The sequence below is a fragment of the Balaenoptera ricei genome, chromosome 20, assembly GCF_028023285.1.
Source record: "Balaenoptera ricei isolate mBalRic1 chromosome 20, mBalRic1.hap2, whole genome shotgun sequence".
Lineage (NCBI taxonomy): Eukaryota > Metazoa > Chordata > Mammalia > Artiodactyla > Balaenopteridae > Balaenoptera > Balaenoptera ricei.
In genome coordinates this window covers 8758749-8771366 of record NC_082658.1, presented here as the reverse complement: position 1 = coordinate 8771366, position 12618 = coordinate 8758749, and the positions used below count along the sequence as shown (strand labels likewise).

Genomic DNA, 12618 nt, shown 5'->3' with positions numbered 1-12618 from the left:
GGTTATAACCTTGACTTTAGGAAAGCATGAACTTTTCTGGCTGGGCCCAGGGCTCTCCTTCTGTTAAATGGCATTCCTGGACGGGCAGCTGGAAATGCTCTGTCCTTTGTTACCCTTTGGACTTGGTGGTGCCCGGGATGTTATTACGTAACAGAAAAGTGTCTTTTGTCACTCGGAAATGTGTGGGGCTCAAAGGACTGTCCTACATGGGTGGAGATTAATAGGCCTCATTAATTAGTCACATTCCTTCCCTTCTCCATCCTTTATAATTAGGGCATCAGACATCCCTGTTGGCCTGAGATAGTCTCAATTGATGCCTAGGGACTCAAGGGAATTATCAATAACGTCCCCTTTCACTCTCAGAAGTGACCTGGTTGGGTGATAAATTTTTATTTTAATTTAATTTAATTTTTTAATTGAAGTATAGTTAATGTACAGTGTTGTGTTCGTTTCAGTGTACAGCAAAGTGATTCAGTTATACATATATATATATATTCTTTTTCAGATTCTTTTCCATTATAGGTTATTTCAAGATAGTGAATATAGTTCCCTGTGCTATACAGTAGGTCCTTGTTCTTAATCTATGGGTGATAAATTTTTTTTTTTTTGGCCATGCCACACAGCATGTGGGATCTTAGTTCCCCAGCCAGTGATCGAACCCTTGCCCCCTGCAGTGGAAGCTCGGAGTCTTAAGTACTGGACTGCCAGGGAAGTGGGTGATAAATTTTAAGATCACTGATTTGTAATCCTTAAGGAGAAGGAGGGAGACAACACCGCTTTGTAGGTGTGGACCCCCTGAGAGCCAGCCTGGGTAAGAGGGCTTTAGGTTGAGGAAAGAATAGGGAGAAGCAGCTTTTCCAAACCCTTCTAAAGAGCTGTCTGTTGTACCCATCCTCAATGGCTCTAAGTGGCCACATACCCCCAGCTTCTGGGGCATTGGGGTGATCAAACTAAGCCAGGGAGAACTGTTGGCCTAGGCAGTATGGCCAGACTGGAAAAATCAAATGGTTCCTGCCATCCAGTTGACCCTGGAGCTGACCAAGGTGAAATGGTCACCTTGCTGCTGGCCTCCAAGCCTAAGGTCATAGTTCAAGAGAATGTCAGAACTAGGCTTGTGCAGGGGGTGCTGACCATCTGTGGGGCTGGTCTTGTTTGTAGAGTCTTCTCCCCATGCTGGGTTGTTTCAGGGCCCATTGTAAAAAGCCAAATCATTCCCCGCTCTACAAAGATTCTCACCTAGAGTGATGAGAATGAAGGGGGAAGGACTGGGTGATAGCCTTAAGGGAGTCTCAAAGATCTGATGCCCCCAAACTAAACCCTTTCCCTCCAATCCACTGGGATGTAGGACTTTCTAATCCCTCAGCCCTTCCGAATGTGTCTTCCTGCATGAGGTGGCCAGTGCCAATAGGGGGCTGAGTTTTCTTGGGCAATCTGTTGGTGACAGGCCAACTCCATGGGGAAAATTCTCATCTAGGGCTTGATCTTGAAGTTACTCTCTAATCCATCAGCTCTGTGTAAAAGCTATAGAGCACATCGACCACCATTAGGCTGTCAAAACATTCATTCAGCTGATGAGAATAGCTTAGGGCTTTTAAAATTACCAGTCTTTTGCGAAGATGTTGGTTGGGTTTCTACATGCACCCAAGAAGTGCCTTTGCATAGAGATTATTTCAGTAGCATTTACTGCAGAAAATAAAGACTGGAGACTGTCGGCTAGATGACATTCCACAGACCCAGAGATAACCAACTGTGGCAAAAGAAAAGGATGCTCAAGATTTAATTTTGTAAAGATGGGGTGTTGGCCTGGAATCACGTTCCAAAAATTCCTCCTACCCGCAGACCAGCTCCCATCACACCCACAGCATTCGAGATGAGGTGGGGTGAGAAATTCTACAGTAGGCTACTGAGTATCCTGCCGGGCACCTCCTCTGCGGAAAAGTCTGTGAAATTCTAAGATTGTTCGAACATGCCATTACTGATAAAAACGTCCTTTCAAATCCCAAGTCAAAACTCCTGACTTTTAAGCAAATGTATGCCTATGCTAGTTTTCAAACTCGTAAAGTTGAAGTATAGAAACAATGATAAAAATATGAGATTTTAGTTTTGCTGTGTCCCAGGAGCCAAGGGCTGAAAACCTGGTCCATGGTGCCATCTGAGGACTTGCTGTCCCAGGACCACACGCCTCTCTAGGACTTTGAGCTTCTTCCACCTGGAATGTCTCTTTTCCCCATCTCTGCCCTCTGAAATCCCATCCCATCCATCAGATGTAAAGGTCAGAATTCATTCCTTCTTCCTCTGGGTTCTGGATCTGGTTTTGTTCACACCATTATTAAAGCTCTCATAAGACAACGCCTTGGATAGAGACCCCTCACACATCCCATCCAGCAGCCAGAGCCCGAAACAGCCATGCGAATTTTTGTAACATTTCAAAATACGTGAGTCAAAACTTTTCACTCCTTTCTTTTCATTTTCTTTACCACACAATGAACTGACTTCAAAACAGGCCTTGTTAAAGAGGATTTTAAATATAAGTGTTGCTTGATTCTGACAAGTACTCTTAGATCCTTGGAAAACATCTCCCACGACCTCTCCCGTTGCTGATTTTGTTCCTTTTCATTTAGGAGACAGTGATTTGTTTTCTGGGTTGTAAAAGCAAGAGAACACGCTGCTTTGGTTGCAGTAACTCACGGGGTAGTCAGAGCAAAATGTCCCTTTACTTGGAGGTGGGTGGCATCAGAGAAGGGCTTTAGCCACCCAGAGTGAAGGCCCCAAGAACCCCTTCTCCCACCCCCAGCCAAGAGCAAGGGTCTGTCTGATCCCAAAAGGGCCTGAAACAAGTGCAGTCATTGGTGAAAACACCTTGAGCCCAAACTTAGTTGCCACCGGCAAATGCAAAGGACAAACAGCATCTGCAGATGCTCTCAGCCTGACTGTTCCCGGTGTAAAGACCCCACATTTGAGTTTACCAGTTCATTTGAAACTGGTGGAGGGTCAGACCCAGAAAGGAGCTGGCAGGGGGCAGTCTTCTGGAGTGAATGATTAAAATAAGTGGCTAAAACTCTGCTCAATATTATGTAATAACCTAAATGAGGAAAGATTTTGAAAAAGAATAGATACATGTATGTGTATAACTGAATCACTTTGCTGTACACAAAGTGTACAGCATTAACAAATCAACTATAGTGTACAGCACAAAGTGTACAGCATTAACAAATCAACTATACCCCAATATAAAATAAAAATTAAAAAATAAATCAATAAAATAAAATAAGTAGCTAAAGATAAAACAAGAGTACAGCTCTGTGCCTGCGAACTGAGAGGACCTGTGATTCTGCAGTTGATGCCCTTGAGCCTCCAGAAGATGCTCCGGGGACCCCATGTTTTGTTTGAAGTTTGTGCCTGACTCTTGAATCATGAGGGATGGGGGTGCGGGAGTGGCTCCTAGGATCTCTAGGATAATGACTTTTATCACAGATACCCAGGTGGCCACACAAATAGTGTCGTGAAAAAGATGTCACTTAGGCAGAGGCGGCAGGCTGGGCTTTTGCATCTCTTTTCCACCCAGGGCGACCTTTACTGATCTTATTTGCACCCACATTTAGCAGCTGGGATCTCTCTTCTGAGACCAGAAGGCGTGTGCCTGGGAGTATGTTAGGCCTGTGAGTAGGGTAAGAGGCTGTGTTTATTATATCAGAGTTGGGAGCAACTATGGCAGAAGACACATTAAGACGCAGTAAGAACTTGTGTCTCAGGTGTAACTCCTTGGGAAGCATGAAGCCTTAAGGGTCTTCTTCACTTGTGAATTGTTGTTTGTCCCAAAGGCGGTGATAACCTCAGACTGGCAGTATTTCAGGGGCAGGTGATCAGGGAGACAAACTTATCTCGGTTGGCATTTCTTAACTTGTTCTTTATCGAGTCTGTGGCTGCAGATGCGTTTTGGGGTGCATTCAGCCTGTGACCCAGAAAATACCCAAGAGAGGAGGGCTGGCAAGGAAGGCAAAGGGGTGACTTGGAAGAAACCCATGCCAACTTCACACTCTCAGTGGTTCTGTGGGCAGAAGACGTGCCACCCCTCACAGACCCTGGGAAGGTGACCAGGCAACCCCCTGCGGACAGGAATGTTAAGGTACCACTGGCAAGTTTCCAATACTCCATCCCCAAAATGTAATTTGCTTGTTTCACATATTTTCAAAATTCCATAGTAAAGATCCTTTTACTTCCAATTTTCAACTTTAAAGTTTGATCAAAATTTTAAGCAGAAAAACTGTTTTTCTGGTTAAGAAGATGACTCTGTGTGCCTGGAAGGAACAGAGAGTCTCCAAGGGCAGTGATCTGCTCAAGGCTTAGGTGCTTTTTTCTTTCTTCTTATTTATTATTTCTTCTTTTTTAAAATTTATTTATTTATTTATTTATTATTTTTAGCTGTGTTGGGTCTTCATTTCTGTGCAAGGGCTTTCTCTGGTTGTGGCGAGCGGGGGCCACTCTTCATCGCGGTGCGCGGGCCTCCCACTATCGCGGCCTCTCGTTGCGGAGCACAGGCTCCAGACGCGCAGGCTCAGTAGTTGTGGCTCACGGGCCCAGTTGCTCCGCGGCATGTGGGATCTTCCCAGACCAGGGCTCGAACCCGTGTCCCCTGCATTCGCAGGTAGATTCTCAACCATTGCTCCACCAGGGAAGCCTTTCTTCTTTTTTTTAAATGGAAGTATAGTTGATTTACGTTTTAGGTGTACAGCAAGGTTATATATATATATTTATATGTGTATATAATTATATATATATATTTATTTATATATATAAGTATATAAATATACATATTTTATATATATATATACATATATATAGTGCTTTTTGTTTCATCCTTTAGAACATTGACATCTCGGGCACACTATTACTTGCCCAGGACTGTCCTGGCCAGGAGGCTGACCACACCTTGGAAAGACACCATCCATATAGACAACTGAGATTTAATTCTTCTCATCTCAGAAGCAGTATGTGTATTCTCAGGAAAACTTCTGAAGGTACAGATAAGGAAATTAGCATTCTTAACTTTGTATTGTACGCTTGTGGTTGGCAGAAGGATGGCCCCCAAAGATATCCACATCTAAAACCAGAACCTGTGAATATGTTAGATCACATGGCAAAGCGGAATGAAAGCTGCAGATGGAATTAAGGGTGCTAATCAGAGAAAAAAGGGAGATTAGCCTGGGTTACCCAAGTGGCCCAATGTAAGCACAAGGGTCCTGCCTTCGGCTTGATTTCAGCTCAGTGAGACCTCAGTCACACTTCTGACCTCCAGGACTGTAAGACAATACATTTGTGTTGCTTTAGGCCACTAACTTTGTGGTAACTTGTCACAGCAGCTACAGGAAATGAATACAGTGCCCCTCCACCCAGGTTTTTTTCTTTGCATGTGTATTTTGAACCCCCCAAAATAGGACCATACTGTACATAATATTTTCGGGTAATCTTTTATTGAAGTACAGCAACGAAACAGAGAATCACACATCCCCAGCATACAGCTGGACGATCACAAAGAGAAAACACCTGTGTGGCTACAGCCCCAGTCAAGAACTCTAACACGATTGCCCCCCGGAAGCCCCCGCATTCTGTTCCCAGTCACCCCCTCCCCAAAGGCAATCCCCTCTTGACTTCTACACATAGCCTAGCTTTCCTGCTCATGAACTTTATAAATGAAACCACATGGTATGCACACAATGTTTTCTTTTTTATTGAGGTATAGCTTACACATACTGAAAAGCACAAATTTTAGATCTGTTTTCACACATGCAGACACTCAATTAACAGCTCTGTGAATCAAGATAAGGAGCATTTCCTGTCCCCAAAGCTCCCTTTCCTCTGCTCAGCACATATACCTCTCCCCCAAATAACCAGTTTGCTGATCTCTATCACCATAGAATTACTTTTGCCTGATCTGGGGCTTTGTGGATATAAGTGGAATCATGCAATATGCTGAAACCTGTTTTCTTCCTCACTCATTAAATTATCATAAGCACCTTTCCACTGTACAGCTGGACCATCATTAGTTTAATCAGTTTCCCCCTTTTGTGTATGGTTGCTTCCAGTTTGGGGATAATTTTAAGAATTAAATATCAAAGATGCATCAGGCTTCTTTTATTCATAGAGGCAGGTGGACCAGGGATGAAAATCCTCCCCCACACAGCCTTCTAGCTGAGTCCTCACACGTCATTATCACCCTTTTCCCAGAGTCACTTCCTTAACTGATCCCTGCAAGACCCAGGCTCTCTGGAGGACACTGAGGACCGTCCCCGCTGAAACAATTGTTTTCTTACAGTCCAACGATACCGGCCACTTCCTCTCCCTGCAACCCAGCAACCTCCTGGAGCTCAGTCAACTGTCTAATTACTCCAGCCAAAGAGCCACTGTTCAGAGCCTCATGTTCTAGACAGGAAAGAATGTTCCTCAGTGAATAAGTCCGCACCTCTATTCTGGGTAACACAGCAAAAGTTAAAGTGAAGCAGTTGTCCTGCAGTTGGTTCCAACTATTATGTTGTTTGCACAGAAAGCACGGAATCGAGAAGCACAGGGGAGCCCAGAGTATTCCAAGGAAAATGTTTGCAGGCTGACAAATTATGACGCCGCTTTCCAAAAATGTGCATATAGGATATTGGCATTTTCTGCATTTAGTTAATGTAGTAGATAACAATCTGTTCGACTGGAGTGAAACTGGGGGCTCTGATGACTGAAAATGAGTAAGTACTAAGCACTTGTGGATGATTTTGTTCTTTTTAGACTATATGGAACAGTACATGCTTCCAATGCCAGGCACAAAAAACAAACGGTACAGAAGGGAGATAGAAAGTAGACCTTAAGGGACTTCCCTGGCGTCCAGTGGTTAAGACTCCGTCCTTCCACTGCAAGGGGCACAGGTTCGATCCCTGGTCAGGGAAGTAAAATCCAGCATGCCGCATGGCGCGGCCCAGGGAAAAAAAAAAGAAAAAAAGTAGACCTTTAACAGTTAGTTTCGGTTTGTTCCTTTCAGAGGGAGGCAGTTAGAAAATCTGATTAAACATCCTTTACTCCTGTGTCATCAGGACTTTTTTCTTGAGATGACCATGGTTTTAGCAGAACTGAGATGAAACATCATTCAGAACATGAAATGTCACGTTTATACAAATCATCTTATAAAACCGGGTCCCCTCCCTCTGGGCCCCTGTTTCCTTTACCTGCGGGAGTATGTGGGGTGGAAGGGGTAGAAGACAATGACAGAAATGTCAACCCCAAATTGTCCTGTGCAGAGGTTGTGGAATGGAACCCAGCAGCAAAGGCCCCTTGTCAAAGGGACTTTCGGGTGTCGCTGGCAGAGCTAGTGGGCTCCAAGGTAAAGCTTAAACAACAACCTGAACGTTTGCATGTGTAAAACCTTTAGAAGCACTGTGGAATAAGCCTGGATGTCAGCAAGAGCTGAGACCAGCGCCTTGGGAATTCCTTGGCGGTCCAGTATTAGGGCTCCATGCTTTCACTGGTGAGGGTGCGGGTTCTATCCCTGGATCCCGCAAGCCAAGCAGAGCAGCCAAAAAAAAAAAAGACCAACCCCTTTAAGTCACTGGGGTCACCCCCCACCCCAGGTCTGAGCAAGCCCAGGGTCATGATTCATTCTCCCTTCCCTGTCCCTGTTCCCATGTGTGCAGAGGGGAGGGTGTACTGGTCTGGTCCTCACAGTGTCCACTCCTCTTTTCCTGTCTCTTGGACTCAGTCAACCTCCCTCTCTCTCTCCTTCTACGGCTTCGGCTTCGTTAACTGGGCCTAACAGAAAATGGAAATATTGATATAGAATAGATATTTTGTACTTAAAATACTGTTAATACTTTTATATTTTGTTGGCTTAAAACCAAATGAATGAGACTCTCTCTTTACTCTGCATGGCGGTGGGAGTTGGGTACGGCCCACCTTCAAGCTCCAAGTTCACCAGCTGCCTGCCGGGCCGTCCCTGCGTCCCTGGCCCTCTCTCTCTACGAAGTAGAGAAAAGAATCGTCCGGCTTCAGAAACCTGTTCCCAGGAGTAAATGAGATGCAGGTGCCACACTGAGCCTGTTGTCCGACGACGTGGGCTAGGTGATCCTTAGGTGGAAGCTATTTTAGGTTCATAGGTCTTGGTTCCTTCCCCTGTGTGTCTACAGCGTGGTTGGCTGAATAAATAAGATTCTTCATCCCTGCCCCAGAATCTGAAGTCATTAAAACCGCACACGGAGCAGCTGTTTCCCCCCATTTCGTAAGCAATTCCCTGATGGTAAATTGCATGCCTAGGGGAACAAATGAACTTTTAGGTGACGCACAAGTCCCTGGCCTTGCGCAGAGTGGAACTCTGTTGTCACACAAGGACTCACGGGCATGTCAGATGTCAGAGGTGAGGTCAGAGCAAGGGGACACTCAGGACTGGGGCCCCGAGGCTGACACCTCCTGCCTCTAGAGCAGATCTGAGTCATTTCAATTTCCTCTTACTTGGGAAGAGGGAAGTAGAGGGTGATTTCCTTGATTTGTACCAAAATTAGAAAAGACAAAGGCAGGTGAACGGATCCAGAATAAGAGTTCTGTTATTGTTTTATTTTCTGAACTCCCCCTTATAGGCCTAAAAGCAGAACTTCCCAAAATAATTCAACAGTCACAAATCCTCTCCCCAGGCTGGGATCACAACTTGGGAAGACTCCTCTCTCTGGAGAGACACCCACACCCAGATGAAAATTCCCCAAACAGACATAAAACTACCATAACTCCCATCTATTCTCCTAAAGCGCCATTTATCTTTCCTAAAAGTCCTTTGCTTTCCCATAATTGTCCTTCTTCCCCTCCCGTGCCACTTCCCTTATTAAGATGGTTTATAAGCCCCCAATTTTAACCACCTCCTTGAATCACATTTTTCATAAACTCCTGCAGACCTGTGTGAATTTTAAAAATCTGTCTTTTCTTTTGCTAAACTGTCTTTTGCAGGCCCCCAATTAACAGACCTAAGAAGGTAGAAGAAACATTTTTCCTCCCTGACACTGGAGTTCACGTCTTTACTGTTAAATGTTAGAAAAAAAAATACTCGAAACCCTTGTTAGAGATGGTAAGGAGAACTGATTCCAGACTATCACAGTGGGAATGGGACCACTGCAATGAGATTTTACAGTGGGGAAGAGAGACTGGACTCAACTCGGGATACAGTGTGGGCAAGTGGAGACTTATGGAAAATTACTAAGAGGAAACATCAGGAGTAAAGGGGGTTCTGGCTGAAGTGACCTAACAGGATTCTTGCTGAAGGCAAACTAGGGGGCTTCAGACATCACCTGGGGGATGGTAGAGGGTGAGGAACCTGATCAGTTATCAGGAGTGGGGGGTTAGGGTTTAAACTGACCCAGCGGGGCTCTTGCTAAAACTAGATTTTACAGGGAGGTGCACAGATGGGCCTAAGGGAAGGTCCAGGAGTCTGAGTAAAGTTCGGTCAAGCAAAGAATCTTTGTCATAAACTTACCCTCATTTAGTCCTTTTGAGGTTAATTTGAATGTTCTCTAAAAAGAACATATTATATAATATGATGAAAAGAGAAAAGTAGATACTATATAATGAAAAGAGGATGGTAAGTATAATTTATTGCAGGCCCAGTAGGTCCTATGCGCTTTGCAGATGTCACCTCCTTGAGCCTCTCATGTTACAAGGGGGACATGGGCTCAGTGAGGGCCAGCTCCTGCCCAGGGTCCCGGGTTAGTGCCCGCTTGTCACTCACAAACATGGACTGCACCCTCAGGCACTGTGCCAGGCACTGGGGACAGAGGGGTGAGCAAGACAGTCACCACAGCCCTGGGACAGACCAGCTGGCTGAGGAACGACCCCCTCAAAGAGTAAAGCACACGGGGCTTCCCTGGTGGCACAGTGGTTGAGAATCTGCCTGCCAATGCAGGGGACACTGGTTCGTGCCCTGGTCTGGGAAGATCCCACATGCCGCGGAGCAACTGTGCCCGTGAGCCACAACTACTGAGCCTGCACGTCTGGAGCCTGTGCTCCGCAACAAGAGAGGCCGCGACAGTGAGAGGCCCGCGCACCGCGATGAAGAGTGGCCCCCGCTTGCCACAACTAGAGAAAGCCCTCGCACAGAAACGAAGACCCAACACAGCCATAAATAAATAAATAAATTAATTAATTAATTAATTTTTTAAAAATAGGCTTTAAAAAAAAAAAAGCAGGTTGGGCGCAAGTGGAGGGAAGGGTGGCTGGGTGGGAAAGGAGGTCAGAGAAGGTTTTAGCTGGGCTCACCCCAAAGTTCAGGGGCCTGGGAGAGGAAGGGAGACTTAACCAAAGTCTCACTAACGAGCACTTTGTTCCCACTGATCAATGGGACAAGCTGTTCAGTTCATCGCTTATGGGGCCAGAAGGGGAAACTGGAGGGTCCGTGACAGACCTTGACACAGGCAAACGGAAGTGGGGAGGGGGACATGGATAAATCTGCTCTAACTCCGTGGCATTAAGTCTGTCACCAGAAACACAAAATGGGTGGAGGGGGTGTTTCTGAACCATCACTGTTTTTCAGGAGCTCAGTCCCCCCTTTTGTTCAAGATGGAGTCATAAATGTCCTGAGGGAGTGAACAGGATCGAAGACAGTCTCCGGCCCAGTCAGAGCCCATTCAGCCTAGTGACGAAGCCAAAAGCATCCTTAAAGGGGGCGTTGACAAATCATTTGGGTTTCACTGAATGATGGCTGACAGAAAAAATGAAGAACCGCCAGCCATAGTTTGAATTTCAGATAACACATTTCTATAGTATAGGCATGGCCTGTATAATATTTAGGACATACTTATACTAAAAAAAATAAAATCATTGTTTGTCTGAAATTTCACTGTGTGTCCTGTATTTTTATTTGCTAACTCTGACAAACCTGCACTGAGTGGGTGCCACAAAGTTACCCTAAAGAACACTTTTTAGCTTCTCTTGCCTGACATCGGTCTCAGCACCGTAGCTGCTCCCTACACCCACTCCCACACACCCCAGCTCTCACCACGCACTCCAGGCCCCCGGCTCCCTCTGTGTTCTCTGAACCCCTGGACCCTCCTTCTCAGCCCTTTCTCTGTAATCAATTCAGCCTCTGACCTTGTAGAGGAACACAATTTGCCCCCCCACCTCCCCCCCCCCCCCCGCAAAAGTTGTCTCTTTGGCATGAGGATTAATTTAGGCTGATTACTTTTAAGAAACAGAAGACTCAAAGTTTTTATTTCCTTCCCCTTAACTGCCCGAAAGAATTTAGATAAAGGGCCTGAGGTATCACCAGAGGTATCTGCAAAGAATATGGAGAAATTCGGCAGGGCCTGAAGGTCAGAGTCGACGCTGTGTCACATTGTCTCTGCGGCCCAGCAAACGTTTGTTCACCAAACATTTGCTTTCCCGTCTCCAGGTGAATTGCCTTCCTCCCCTTTGAAGTCCCAAACCCTTACCCCCAGCATCCTCTTTTGTCTCTAGCTGAAGATGGTATTTAAGGTGAGGGTTTTGGCGATTTTGGCGAGTTACTCAGTCTTCCTGGGTCTTTCCCATGTATGCATGTTATTAAACTTTTGTGTGATTTCTCTCCTGTTAATCTGTCTCCTGTCACTTTCATTCTTGGACCAGCCAGAAGAACCTAGAATGGCAGAGGAAAATTTCTTCCTCCTCCACAGCCACTGCCCTGAGGATGAAAAGTCCCAGCTTCTCAGAAAGGCGGGAGATTTTGTTTTGAATGATATTTCCCCAACACGTGACTCCAGATTTTTTAAGCAAACAGCAAGGAAGACTTTGGGTGTTTATCATTGCCTCTTGCTGCACCCGCATAAGTAAGAGGCCTCATAGAACCCAGTTTACATACTCTAAGAGGCCCAGGGGCATAGACTATAAGAAATTGCTACCACTACAAACTGTGCTGGGAAATTCTTCCCCAATACAGAACGCTGGCTCAAAGGAATAACATCAATGTGTATAAATACTGCCAGTAATCACAACTGTGCTTGTGTCATACACTACAGTTAAATCCACCATCCATCCGTGAGAAATGTGCAAAGCGACTAACAACACCCTCCCTCACTCCTCAAAGTGTGGTCCCCAGACTGGCAGCACCTGGAAGCTAGTGAGAAAGGCAGAGTCCCAGTCCCGCCCCAGACCTACCTGCAGCTCCAGACTCTGCATCCGATAAACCTGCAGGGGATTTGTGCACATTTTTTCTGTAGCACTGAACTAGGACACTTTCATTTTTGTTCCTAGAACAAAAACACAACTAGATGGCCCTTCTTGACCAAGTCAGGTATTTAACCAAAACAGGTATGATGCCCAGGCCAAAAAGAGGGACTATAGTCCCTCTTTCTTATTAGCCTGATATAATTCATATCTTCCTTCGGGGAAGAGATTGGCATCCCTGATAAAATTCATAAGGTGTTATCTGGGAAACCAATTACCTACCCACCCAACTGACTGTCAGGACCATTAGCCATTGATTCTTACTGTATTTAACCTGACAATGATATTTTCTTATAAAATATACCTACCTAAAAATGAACTTCTTTTTTTTTTTAAATTGAAGTATAGTTGATTTACAATGTTGTGTTAATTACTGCTGTACAGCAAAGTGATTCAGTTATATATACA

At 45.3% G+C, this 12618-nt stretch overlaps 1 pseudogene; it reads right to left on the bottom strand.

Annotated features, from left to right (window-relative positions):
- Window positions 1-12162, bottom strand: part of LOC132355858 (CDKN2AIP N-terminal-like protein) — a 31805-nt pseudogene extending 19643 nt beyond the window's left edge.
- Between the last annotated feature and the right edge of the window lie 456 nt (window positions 12163-12618).